The sequence below is a fragment of the Cricetulus griseus genome (assembly GCF_003668045.3).
Source record: "Cricetulus griseus strain 17A/GY chromosome 1 unlocalized genomic scaffold, alternate assembly CriGri-PICRH-1.0 chr1_1, whole genome shotgun sequence".
Classification (NCBI taxonomy): domain Eukaryota; kingdom Metazoa; phylum Chordata; class Mammalia; order Rodentia; family Cricetidae; genus Cricetulus; species Cricetulus griseus.
In genome coordinates this window covers 221,923,811-221,937,689 of record NW_023276807.1, presented here as the reverse complement: position 1 = coordinate 221,937,689, position 13,879 = coordinate 221,923,811, and the positions used below count along the sequence as shown (strand labels likewise).

General features: G+C 45.6%; 1 non-coding gene across 1 annotated transcript; it reads right to left on the bottom strand.

Annotated features, from left to right (window-relative positions):
- Window positions 1–6,267: 6,267 nt before the first annotated feature.
- Window positions 6,268–6,385, bottom strand: LOC113832737. The gene has a single exon (XR_003480183.1). It is a non-coding gene; the product is annotated as a small nucleolar RNA SNORA17 (small nucleolar RNA).
- Between the last annotated feature and the right edge of the window lie 7,494 nt (window positions 6,386–13,879).

Sequence of the window (13,879 nt, the reverse complement as noted above, 5' to 3'; positions counted from 1 at the left end):
CTGTTAACTTTGTCTTTAATTAACCTGTTGATGACAGATGGCAGAGCCTAGCTTGTTAGAGCCACCAGGCCCAGGCTCTAACCCTCATAACTCTGGCAACACAGGAAGCTACCCTCCTTGCTCCTGCCCTCTGTGAATCTCAGCCATCCTAGGCCTCAGAGTGTCTTCACACTGAAGAAAAATATAGCTGCCAAGAGGGAGGGGCAGTGGTTCCTTGGGCATTTCAAAAGATGACACTTGTTGTTTTCAGTGAGGTCAGATGCTGGCTCCTAACAGCCTTGGCTTCCTGTCACCATGAACTCTGTTTAGTGTCTCAGCTGGACTTGGCTGAGGGGGAGGCTGCAAGGGCCATGCTCTCTGCTGTCCTGTGTGGGTCCCTTCTGCAGGCTTGCCAGCCTCTTCTCCGCTTCTCCTGGAAGCTTTCAGCAGGGGGAGCTGGCTCCATCAGCCACAGAATGGAAAGCAGGCCTGAGCACATGGAGGACCAGCCCACATGGGCTGGACTTTTCTGACCTGGCTCAGGTCTTTTTTGTTATTTTACTCATCGACATGGAGATGGACTGCTACGTGTAATTGTTTGGTGTGATAGAAGTTGCCTGTCCTTGTGAGGCTTTCCATGTATATTCACTAATTAAAAATACCTTTTGCAGACATTTGTCTTTGTATTACTGTTACACATAACTTGGAAGCAGAGAGGCAGGGCATTCCTGCTGGGGATGCAGTTCTGGACAAAACATGGCAGAGGGCAAGTTTCGTCCTTTGTGGGCTGTTTCATGTGTGTGATATGTCTGTTTGTGTGGGTGCCTATCTACACGTGTGTGCTCAGATGTGAAGGCCAGAGGTCAACCTCATTCCTCAGAACTTATCCATTTCATGTTTTGACAGGGTCTCTCACTGGCCTGAGGCTCACTAATTAACACAGGTTGGCCAGCCACTGCCCCCAGGGATCCAGTTACCTTTGCCTCTCTGGAGCTGGGAACACACACACACACACACACACACACACACACACACACACACACACACACACACACACACACACACACACACACACACACACACACACACACACACACACACACACACACACACACACACACACACACACACACACACACACACACACCACACACACACACACACACACACACACACACACACACACACACACACACCCGCCACCGCCACCACCGGAAACTCAGTCCTTGTGCTTGTGAGGCACTTTGAGCCATCTTCCCAGCCCCTGCAGACTACCATTGAATATTGCCCAAAGATCCTTTCTAGAGAATAAGTGGGTTCCCACCATAGCTGGTTTGACTTTCCACTTTGCCTCACTTTTGCCCGTGCCTGTTTCCTAGTCATCCATCCCACTCTGATGGGACGTTTATATTATAATGCCTTTTTATTTCTGGACGCTGTTAAATCTGGTGTCTTGACGATCCAAAAGCTGTTCTTCTCAGGGCCAGCTGATCCCTAGAGACAAGCCATGGCAGTTGGTTTCAAACACTTTCAAACCGGTTGATCCAAAGTCCACAAGCCTGTGCTCACTGACAGTTGTCTGTCTCTACCCTAATTATCTCTAGGCCAGGTACCAGGCAACAATGGACAACCCTGGGCCCAGAGCCTGTGAAGCTACTCATATTTTCCAGTCCTCCGCTTGCACTGGCTTTTCTCACATAGCCATCATAAAGCCCCTTGCCTTGTTTCCCTCTGCCTCCTGACCCACCCTGGCATTTCACCATATGGCTTTGGGTGACATGCCTGCTGTGGATGCCAAAACCTTCTTCTGATATTTTTCTCTCTTGCATTCTTTCGATGCCAGATTAAAACAAGTCGTGGGTATAGCTGGCAACAAGTGATAGCCCATCTTCAGTTCAGATCTTAGTAATTCCTGTAGCCTCCTGGTGCTTCTTAACTCCTGGCCACTGTGACTCCACTTGTTAGCCAGAGGGCAAACCTGCTATCTCACTCCTGGGGCTTTCATTTTTCATTTTTCCAAATGTCACCCCAGACACAAAGAGTCTATAAGGTATTTGTTACCTTTGCAGTGTAATCTGAATTTCTAAAAATGTCCAGGCCCCCAACAGCTGCACTGCAACATTGGTATCAGCAATCCAGCCCTTTCTCTGAAGATGATGCTTTTCTCCCATATTTCTGGTTTGGAATGAGCTTTTTCAGCTATTTCCCCTTGTAGTAGGAGGGTGGATCAGAACAGCACCAGGCACAGCATCTGTTTCTCTTCCCAGAGATGACAGACCACATCTTTGCTCAGCAGTCCCTGCGCCCAGGAGGATGGACACAGTTTAACCACTACTAGATTCTTGATTTCAAAACAAAACCAAAAACCTGGGCACAAGGCTGGGTCCATAATACAGAATGCCCACGTCACGAGAGGGAAATTGTAATCTAAGAAAAGTGAGAAAATAGAGGGAATAGGGGGCAGTAAAAGTAAAGCCATGAAAGAAAATTAGGAATATGCTAACCACACCAGTAATCATAAAAAATGGAAATGAGCTTAAGTGTTTTCTTAAATGTCTCTCTGAAATCCAAGGATAGGAAGCTATAGAAGGAATTTCCACTGCAAATGCTATAGAAAATTCTAGATAACACATGAGAAGGTTCCCACAGTATCATGCACAAAACTTCACATGGTACCCTACAAGTATGTACCATACAATTTATATTTGTCAGTCAGTGGGAGCTAAGTGTGTAGCTAAGAGGTGTAGTACTTGCTTACATATGCACAGCTTTGGGTTGAATCCCCAGCATGGCAAAAAAATTTAAGATTCATGAAAAAGATATTTTTAAGGAAATCTTAACAAACATATAAATACTTGTTTATACCAGGCAAAAATAGAATTCAAGATTTTTTGTTTTTTGTTTTTCGAGTGGTGCAGCTGTTGGGGGCTTGGACCTTTATAAAGACTCAGAATACATTGTTTAACAGCCCTGGCTGTCCTGTACACTGTGTAGACCAGGCTGGCCTCGAACTCACAGAGATCCACCTGTCTCTGTCTCCCAAGTGCTGAGATTAAAGGTGTGTGCCACCAAGCCCGCTAAGAATTTTTTAGAAGTTATATAAAAAGTTATACATTTGGGGGCTGTGGTGATGGCTCAGTAGTTAGGAGCACAGGTTGCTCTCTCAGAGGATCAGGGTTATATTCCCAGCACCCATGGTGTCCATCATCTGTAGCTCAGTTCAAGGGAATCTGATGCCCTCTTCTGACCCCAGGCACCCCTCCACATGTACACACACTCACACACACATAAATAAAACAATCCTTTTTTTTTTAAGATAATGACCAACAGATAAAGAAAATCTCAATTCCAAAAATACAGGATGATGACCACAAAATGACAGCCAGAGTAAAATAATAATAATGAAAATGTCAGAGTAATTTATGAATAAGCCTATCAGTGTTTATAGTGATCACTTCTTGGAAAAAGAGTTAGAAATAAACTAAATAAAATAAAATAGATGACATTTTTATATTTAGCCACACGAATGAGATATTTGCTTGATTTTTTTTTTATTGTTGAGTGTGTAATTTTGAGTTGTTTAAAGTAACAAGTATATAAAACAACAAATGAATATCAGATTAAGCTCCTTCCAATTGACAGGGGAAAAAAAAGCCTTAAGACTGAATTACTTAGAAATAAAGTCACAACAGTTGTTACATATCAAGACCTCAGCCTAAAGGCAAAGCAGGAGCCAGTGCACGCATATAGCCTGGAATGCACAGTGTAGGAAACAGCAAAGCTGACTAAAATGTAAAGAAAGGAGGGTCCTGAGTAAAGGTGCAAATGGCATTGAAATGAGACAAAACTGTTGTTTGTTGTTGCAGTAAACATCCAAAATAACCAGCTGAGCCACCAGTAATCGAGTAAGTAATAAACAGTGTGATATGCTTGCTCCTTATCCAGACATAAGTTAGCTCCTCGTGCTGGTGGGGATGTTTGGGGGAAAGGCCTTTGCCTTCTATTGAGGGGAAAATAAACGGACTCATCACAGAAAGCATCAAAGGTTAGACCTTTGTCCATGGACTAGGAGTCACACTGACAGTTCCTCTAGAGCAAGATTTTCGTAGGTGCACTGTCCTGAATAACAGAGGCCTGGAAGCCATCTCCATGGGAGCTGGGTAAGGTGAGGAGTCAGTCAAAGAAAGGACAAATGCTGTTCTAGCTGGAGAAGTGTGCAAGCGTGAAGACTTGAGTTTAGATCCCCAGCTCACACATAAAGCAGGGTGGGCGCCCTAGTGCAAGCCTGAATCCCAAGGCAGGTGGGAGGCTCCCTGGAAGTGAAAGGGTCAGCTAATCAACAGCAAGCAATCACTGTGCCGCATGTAACGTGGAAGTGTGAACTAACCTCTGTGCCTGTTCTCTGACCATACTATGCACACCCACACATGAGCATACATGCACATACACACATGCGCACACACACACACACACACACACACACACACAGAGAGAGAGAGAGAGAGAGAGAGAGAGAGAGAGAGAGAGAGAGAGAGAGATTAAAAAAAACTTCATTCCAAAGGGATAACAAGAAAGAGCTTTGGAAATTGTCATAGGTAGTAACAGAGTAGCAAGGGGAACTATAGAAGATGGAAAAGAAAAAGACAGTCTGAACACTGAAAAGAAGCTAGGCTGAAAGCCTTGGGGCAGGAGGCACAGAGATCTTAGCAAACGGTGGTCATCAACTGAGAAACTGGAGTTTGACAACCCTCAGCCAAAGGTTATCAGGCAGGTCAACCTCTGGAGCCACCCATGTGCAGTATAATACTCTACACTACTCCCTGGGGCGAGATCAGCACATAGGGAGTTATAAACTGTGAGGACAGGATATCTGCTTGCACATATCTCAGCACGGTGGCTGCTCTCCCATTGTAGTGCTCTTAGGAGACACCCACAGCTAGAACATTAGCCACCCCAGGGGCTGCAATCCTGGGAGTCTGGGAGCACAGGCTGCCTGCACAGCTCACACACTGTAAAGCTAAGTGTGGCCAGCAGAGGGCCCCAGTATACAAAGAAGAGAAGTCGTTAAGGGGCATCACAGTGCTATTTGCATGGCTGATAGGAAGGACTGAAGCACGGTTCTGCTGATACACCTTTCTTTTCTTCCTCCTCTTCTCCCATTTTATTTCTACTACTTTTAGTAAAAGTCTCACTGTATTGTGTTAAGAACAACGAAAAGCTTTTATGTTTCTTTATGCCCTCTTACAGCTTAATTTTGTTAATGTATTTTTCTCCTTTTTCAAATTAAAAAGATCCTTTTTATCTTATGTGTTTGGATGTGTTGCTTGCATGTATGTCTGTGTACTACACCCATGCCTGTTGGCTGTGGAGGTTAGAGAGGACGCCCGTCAGATCCCCTGGAATTGGAGTTACAGACAGTTCTGAGCTGCCATGTGGGTGCTGGGAAATGAACCCAGGTCCTCTGAAATAGCAGCAAGTGGTCTTAATCATTGAGCCATCTATCTAGCCATCCTGCATTTTTCTTGTTACTGGGCAATTGATTTTTTTCCTTTTTCCTACTCCCTCAATTATTTCTCAAACAAATTTATTTGGCTCTTTTGCTGCAGCCTCTGCAGTCAGTTTTCTTTCTATTACACAGTTATCACTTCTAAGACCACCTGCAGTCGAGCAGATGTACACGTTGGATGGACTCTTGGAAGGCCCTTCAATCCCTCGGTACCTAACTAGTATACATTCTGTAGGTCATCAAGGTCTCACTACACTCCTTTTGGACAGAACAGTCAAACCCAAGCCAACTCAAATGTGGTTCACATTTAGGACCTGGGCTTCTAGGATGAGAAGTGTGGTACAGCCCAGAGCCAAGGCCTCCAAGGGAGGAAGCCTATGTGAACAGTTCAGCAGGTCTGTGGTCATGTGTAATAGCCATACCTGTGAGACCAGACCTGTGGCCCACGATTGTGTCTGCAGCTGTCCAGACCAGCTACAGGGCACAAGCTGGGCCTTGTTCTTCTGGCTTTTGGATCTCACTTGTGCTGTGGCTGGCCATTCAGTGCAAGGCTCACACTGTGAGTAACCTCAGTCACACCTTTTCCTGATGTCTGCTTTTCTACCTCCTGTTGAGTATGTGCAGGACTCAGCTGGGCGGTGGTGGCTCACTCCTTTGGGAGGCAGGAGAAGGCAGGACCCTGAGTTCGAGGGCAGCCTAGTCTACAGAGTGTGTGCAGGGCTGTTGAATGGCTTAGGCCAACCAACAGCTAAGAGGGGTGATCACACAGCCAGGCTTCGGTGAGTGTCAAGCTATTGGTCATTCAGATGTTCACAGAGCAGGACACTGAGGCACACAGGGCCCCTTCTCCCTGCCACCTGCTGGCACATCGGCCACACCAGCAGTGCCACTATGGGCGGTGGTTTGTTCAAAACATTTTGGTCCATTTGTGTCTCCCCTTTTAAAAAGTTTGTTTACAATCGTTGTGTGTATCTCTGCACCTTCTACCCTGTGGGTCCCAGGGATTGAACTCAGATCATCAGGCTTGGTGTCAAGCACCCCTCCCTGCTGAGCCACCTTAGTGGCCCTCCCTTTTACTCTACTTTTGCTGCTGTTTTGACTTATTAGTTTTAAGATTTTTTTTTTTAAAAAAAAGCTCTGGTGTTTTATTTTTTATTCCCCTTCTTACATTAATGCAATTTTGTTTTTTAAACTTTCTAATTACTAGGAAATCTTAATTGTTGGTGTTTTTCTGTTTTTTTTCTAATTTCTTACTTTTGTTCTTCCTCTTCATAGCACTCTTCTCTACTCCTTCCCCCCTTTACTCCTTTAACTCACTTTCCCTGCTGTCTCCACTTCCTTCTCTCTGTGTCTTTCCTTCTCATTTACTGTCTTCACATTTATTCTAAATCTCAAACTTGACTATTTCTAAATTTCTAAAATTCCACATTCTGCATTGGTTTGGACATTTCCTGGCTTAGGTCAATGTGAGCATGGGAGTGGCTTTAACTGATTTTCAGTCATTTCTCTGTGTTGCAGGTTTTTGGTTGTAGCTGCTACAATAGCTTGCTTTCTTCCCTCTAAGCAGTGTTGGGGATTGAGCCCTCTAGAATCCCCCTACCATAAAACAAACAAACAAACAAACAAACAAAAACCCTAGAGGAGAGGTTCCACTAACAAATGCACAAACCATAGCACAGAAATATGGAGGAGTTAGGCAACATGACCGTTTAAAAGAGCCTAACTCACTGGACAGTGGTAGTGCATGCTTTTAATTCCAGTACCTGAGAGGCAAAGGCAGCTGAATCTCTGAGTTGGAGTTCAGCTTGGTCTACAGAGCAAGTTCCCGAGGGGAAAAAAAAAAAGAGCCTAACTCCCTAGTCACTGAATTCAAGACACCAAAGTGGGCAAGATACAGAAGGACTCAGAAGTTTACTAGTAAAACTGACCAGTGACGCCAGAGGATACAGCAATTGGCAGATTTAATCTAAGACCCAGAGAAGATGGTCAGCCACACAGAGGAAAATGTCAGCACAATGGGTGAGACAGTCACCAACAGTTCAACAAGGAACTTGTGATTTTGAAAACAAAACAGAAACACTGGAAACTAAAAGCTTAAAAAAAAGATAAAGCCAAAGCTAAAACAAAACAACCAAAAACCAAACACATTCATGATAGAGGAAACATCTCCAACACACTGAACCAAGCAGAAGAAAGAATAACAGGAATGGAAGACGAAGCTGAGGAAATATGGAGTTCAAGTGTCAATACAGAAAAGCGATTGAGTCGTGATGAAAAGACCAAAGACAGAAACCATTTGACAGGAGCTGTGCTAAAACTTGAGGTAGAATCTGTTCAGTAAAGTTAGAGCAGGTAACTTTCCAAACTGGACAAAGAGTGGATGCCCAAATGGAGGCATTTAGAACCCAGATCTCACCAGAGAGCCTGTCCATGACACATCAGAGTCCAGATGCCAGAGTGCAAAGCAAAGACACAAAGTGCAGAGCTGCAAAGGAAAACACCAACTCACCCTGTAAATGCCTGGAAGGCAGGCCAGTGAGATGCTCAACCAGCAAACCCCTGCTAGACCCAAGTTCAATTCCTAGCACCCATAGTAGGAGAGACTTGACATTGGAAAGTTATCCTCTGACCTCCCCACGTGTGCCATGGCATGCATACTACACACACACAGAGAGAGAGAGAGAGAGAGAGAGAGAGAGAGAGAGAGAGAGAGAGAGAGAGACAGAGACAGAGAGACAGAGACAGAGAGACAGAGAGAGACAGAGACAGAGGGAGGAAGGGAGGGAGGGAGGGAGAATGAGAGAGAGAGAAAATGAGAGAGAATGCCAGGCATGGTGGCAAGCACCTTTACCCACTGAATCATCTTGCCAGATTATTTGTTTTTCTGTTAACAGAGTCTCACTGTGTTGCCAAGGCTGGACTTGAACTCCTGACTACCACTGATCTTCCTGACTCCTCAGAGATTTCGAATCTGGATGAAGGTCCTTATGCCTGGCCTTTTATTAACATCTTGCTAAGCTTAATATTGTACCTTGTTGTCTGCTTATGGGCCAATATCTACACCCTGTTACTTGAGGCTCAAAGTTTGCATTAGATTCATGCTGTGTTATGCACATTCTCTGGATGTTGACAGATGTCACCATAGTATCATACAGAGCTGTTTCATGCACTTGGCATGTCGCCCTCCCCACCTCAAGGCTCTGCAAGCACTGATACTTTATTGCTCCATTATTTTGCCTTTCTGGAATGTCCTATGGTGCATATTGTGGGGTTTATCCATTCACCTCCCATTTTTGTTGATTACAAACTGCTGTTAACATCTGTGTGCAGCTTTTTGTGTGGACATGGTTTCCAGCAGATGCATCCGAGGGCAACTCCCGAGTCCCATGGTCAGACTGTCTAGTTTTGCACAGAACTGCCGAGCTGTCTTCTGGCCATTCTTCATCCTTGGGCAGCAGTGACTGGGAGCTCCTGCTGCTCCTCCCTCATTTGTGAGGGGCAGATTCTTGGATGTCAGCCATTCTAAGAGGTGTGCCGTGGTCCCTGCGGTGGCTTCCGTCTGCGGCTCCCTAGTGACACATGATGTCTCACGTCTGCTCCTGCACACGTTTGCCATCTGCCACTCTTCATAAAATGTGTAGCCCAGGTGACAGCTGGGGGCTTCTGGTCCCTCAAAAGTCAGATAAGATTCATTAAGCCCCTTATCCCAAGCCTGAGAACATGTTAATGCCTCCTTGAGATAAATGGAGGCAAGATTAGACTAGGAGAAGCTTCTAGAAGTGGAGGCATCTACCACACTTACTGTTTGTTTCCACATGAGTGCATTCCCACCCCTCCTCATGTGATCTCGGCAAGGGCCAATCTCAGTGGGTGGGGTAGGTACTATTTACTATTATTACTTGGAAAACAAAAGCGAGCGATAAATTTTTCCAGCTTACAAACTCTGAGGTGGTAGAGTGAGAAATGAGCTCTGGCCACTCATAACTCAATCCTAAGGGTCTTGTGGTGGCAGAATTTGCCTCTTCACTGAAAACTGGTGAAGCCGGTGAGTACACTTAACCACCTTTTAAATTTTCTTTTTCTTTATTAAAATTTTATGTGTTTGTTTATTTTGTATGTGGGTGAGGGTTGTGAGCACTTATGGAGACCAGAGGACAATTTTTGGGTGACAGTTCCCTCCTTCCACCACTTGGGTTTTGAGGCCCAAACCCAGCTGATCAGCTGCAGTGGCAGCTGCCCTTACCTGATGGCCATCTTGTCCCCCTCCCTCATTTTTATTTTCTCTCGAGACAGGATCTTGCTGTGTGGCCCAGGCTCTCCTTAAACTCTCTAGCCTCCTGCCACAGCCTCCTGCATTCTGGGATTACAAGCTTGGGCTGCCACGCCTGGCTTGTATCATGAAGACCTTTAACATGTCTAAATCTATACAGTAGGGAAATAGAAGCAGAGTTCCCCTGAATCTAGGAGCTTGGTCTTAGGTAGGGCTAGACTCTGGAGTCTTCCCAGTCTCTCCTTGTGGGGCTCTGGAAATAGGCAGCTTCCTGACAGTCATGGAAGGCCCAAGATCCCTCGCAGGCCATGTGTGGTTGTCAGTCATCGAGCCACTGAATAAAACAGATATTAACTTGCGGTGCTTTGACAACTTGCTTGGGTCCTTGATGTCCTCCGTGTGCTGACCAGCTGCCATCAGATAATAAATAGCTCCCTCAGGAGAGTGCCCTTCACGTGTGTACCAGCCATACCTGTCGTTTCCTTTATGGGACTCTTATACCTGAGGCTACTATTCTCCCAGCCTAGCCACTCACAAGCAAGTGTCAAGCATGCCCAGGCCGCAAGCCCCACGCCTGTCTGCCTCTCCATGTTTCTCCTCTGTCTCCTGTCCTACCTCATGGCTATTCTGCATGGTCCTGCATGGCAGTGGAGTGCACCTTCCTGCTGGGGACTGCAAGTAGCAGCCAGATCCCCATCTGTTGGTCAACTCCTTTTTTTTTTTTTTTTTTTAAGATGATCTCATGTAGCCCAGGTTAGCCTCAGACTTGTGGTGTAGCAGAGGATGACTTTGAATTTTTGACCCTTCTGCTTCCACCTCCAATGTGTGCAATGTCATATCTATTCTATGTGGTGCTGGGGCTCAAACCCAGGGCCTTGTATGCTAGGCAGTACTCTACCACTGAGCTATAGCCTAGCCCAAGTCAGTGTATTTTGAAACAGTGAGTGTGGTGTATTGAACCCTCATGCAGGAGGGCAATTTCCATAAGGATGGCAGTGTGGCCCTTACTGGAGGCTGCAACCTGGAGCATGCCCTGGACCATTGTGCTGAGGGGCAGAGTGGGAGGAGCAGAAGGTCGGCACCCTGCAAGATAATTTTTGGTGTCTACAAGATATCCTTTTTCCACTTCTGAAACTCCATGAAGAATCCATACCACCTTGTGCAGTGCTTAGTAGATGTGAAGATATCCCAGCAATTGACCTAAAGCTGGGTCCAGACGGAGCTTGGATTCTGAGCCAGAAAATTCCTTGGAGCTACAGGAGAATCTAGGGAGGGGAATCAAGACATAAAGACATCATCTTCCACATGGTGTGAGGAGTTGAGAGTGCTTAGTTCCCCTGGCCTTGCAGGGAAAGCAGTAGAGCCATCCTCCAGTGGCCATGGGTTGTCCATGTGGTATGGATAGAAAACAGCCAAGTTTAGCTTGAACTCCACAGTGAAATTCATTGTTGAAAATACAACCCTCTGCCTCTAAGCTTTCTTCCAACTGAGACCTCCAAGGACAGAGTGTGGTGCTGTGTGTGTGTGTGTGTGTGTGTGTGTGTGTGTGTGTGTGTGTGTGTGTGTTCTTTGATAAATGTTGCTCTTCATTACCTATTCATTCCTGTCACCCTTATTGCAGCCCTTACATCTGGCCTGCTTAATGCTACAAATGTTAAACATGTTTAGTCTCCTAACAGTACTAACACCTCTGCCCGGATGGATTCCAGTCTCTATAGCAACAATCTAGCTCTGCTGCTCCAGCAAACACCACTGTGCACAACACCAAGCCACCCTCGGACCAATAAAACTTTATTTATAAGATACTGAAGTATAGCTCAGTGGTAGGGCACTTACCCGATGTAAGATAAGACCCTAAGTTTAGTGCTTAATGCCACAAAATAAGCAAACAAAGCTTTACTTATGATCATTGAAAGTCAAACTTCATATAATTTCCACAAACCCAACATGTTATTTTGATTGTGCTTTAGCAGTTCAGAAATGTGGAAGGCATCTTCAGCTCATGGGATGAACAAGATGGCCAGCAGGATTGGCTCCCTGAGCTGGCTTGGACTGAACATTGATGCCTGAACTTTATGCCATCTCTTTGGCTTCCTTCTCCTCCTCCTCCTCCTCCTCCTCCTCCTCCTCCCTCCTCCTCCTCCTCCTCCTCCTTTGCTCTCTTCTCTCCTCCCCTGCCCTTTGAAAGCTGGTCTAAGCTGAGGGGAGAGATATCAGCAACTCAATGAGCTGGTGCTACCATGTGGTGGGAGCTGCAGGCTCAATGAAGACCAGTAGACCCAGACCTGAAGTCGAGGCTAGGAAGGGACAGTTCCAATCCTGCAGCAGTTGCAAGTGTCCTAGGTGTTCACATGGCTGCACCAGAGGGACCTGCAGGTCTTCACTTGCTTGCTTTCCTTCCTAGACAAGGCCTTTACTTCCTGACTAGCTTTCTTGGAAGCACTTTATAATAAACCACTTAAAACACCCTTTGCCTTGTGGTCTCTATTTGGTTTGAATGTGCAGTATCCCCTGAAGATGGAGGTTTCTGTCCCACCAGGTCCTGCGGGACATACAGAGACATACTTATTATTAAACTGATGGCCAATGGCTAGGGCTTCTTATTGGCTAGCTCTGTCTTAATTATTAACCCATATCTACTAATCTATGCATTTTTACATGGCCTTATCTTACCAGAGAACGCTTGGTGCATCCCATCTTCCTGGTCTCTACATGGCGTCCCTTTCCACGGCTTCCCTTTATCTCCCATTTCCCATAATTCTCCTGGTCTGGTCGCCCCACCTATGCTTCCTGCCTGGCTGTTGGCCAAACAGTATTTTATTCATCAACCAATAAGAGAAGCATATATACAGAAGTACATCGCCCATCAATCCCCTATAGACTCGTGTGTTTGGACACCTGGTCTTTGACTGGTTTCGGGAAGTTTCAGAACATCACTGCAGGAAGTGGGGGCACCAATGGGGGGGACTTCTTGTTCTGTTTCTGATGGTGACAAGAATGTGACTGGTTGTCTCAAGATCTTGCTACCCTGACCTCCCTTCTGTGTGTCCCTATTTGATTTTTGAGCCAAGGTGCTGGAGAAATGACTCAGTGGTCCTGAGCATGTACCGCTCTTGCAGAGGACCCAAGTTGCTGTTCAATAATCCTTTTGTACACTGTGAAGATTTATCGCTGTGACCAGTTTAATAAAGAAGCTGACTGGCCAGTAGCTGAACAGGATAAAGTTAGGTGGGAGAGCCAAACTAAGAATGTTGGGAGTTGGGGAGGGCCTAGGCCCTATCCCAAAGGATATGACAGACTCTGAAGACTCCCCCCTCCCACTGAAGACCTCACTCTCCCTGGGGAGCAGAAATGGTATTGGATAGGTAGGGTGTTAGTGGGGGGCCGGGGAGGAAGGAAGGGAGAGGGAACGGGCATTGATGTAAAACAATCTTGTTTCTAATTTAAATAAAAAAAAATAGAAATTAAAAAAAACGAATGTTGGGAGGAAGAAGGACAGAGTCAGAGGAGTCACCAGCAGAGACACGAGAAGCAAGATGGGCATGCCATACTGAGAAAAGGTACAAAGCATAGATAAGAAATATGGGTTAATCTAAGTTGTAAGAGCTATTTAGTAATAAGCCCGAGCTAGCCGGGCATTGGTGGTGCATGCCTTTAATCCAAGCACTGGGGAGGGAGAGGCAGGTGGATCTCTGTGAGGCCAGCCTGGTCTACAGAGTGAGCTCCAAAATAATACAGAGAAACCCTGTCTCAAAAAACAAAAAACAAACAAACAAAAAAGCCTGAGCTATCTGCCAAGCATTTAGAATTCATATTAAGTCTCTTGTGGTTATTTGGGAGTGGTTGCGGGTTACAGAAGAACTCTACCTACACCAAGTTCAGTTCCCAGCATCCACTTTTGGCAGCTCATGGCTGCCTGTAGCTCTAGCTCTAGGGGAGGGGGATCTGACACCTCTGGCCTTTATGGACACCTGCATTTATGTGCACACATACACAATTAAAATAAATATATAAAAATGTTTAAAACAAATCTTGAAATAGTAAACCAAAATGTCCCCCTTTTAAAGTTTTTGTCACAGCAACAAGAAAGGGAGCTAATATAGTCTCCTTGTGGGGACTCTAAC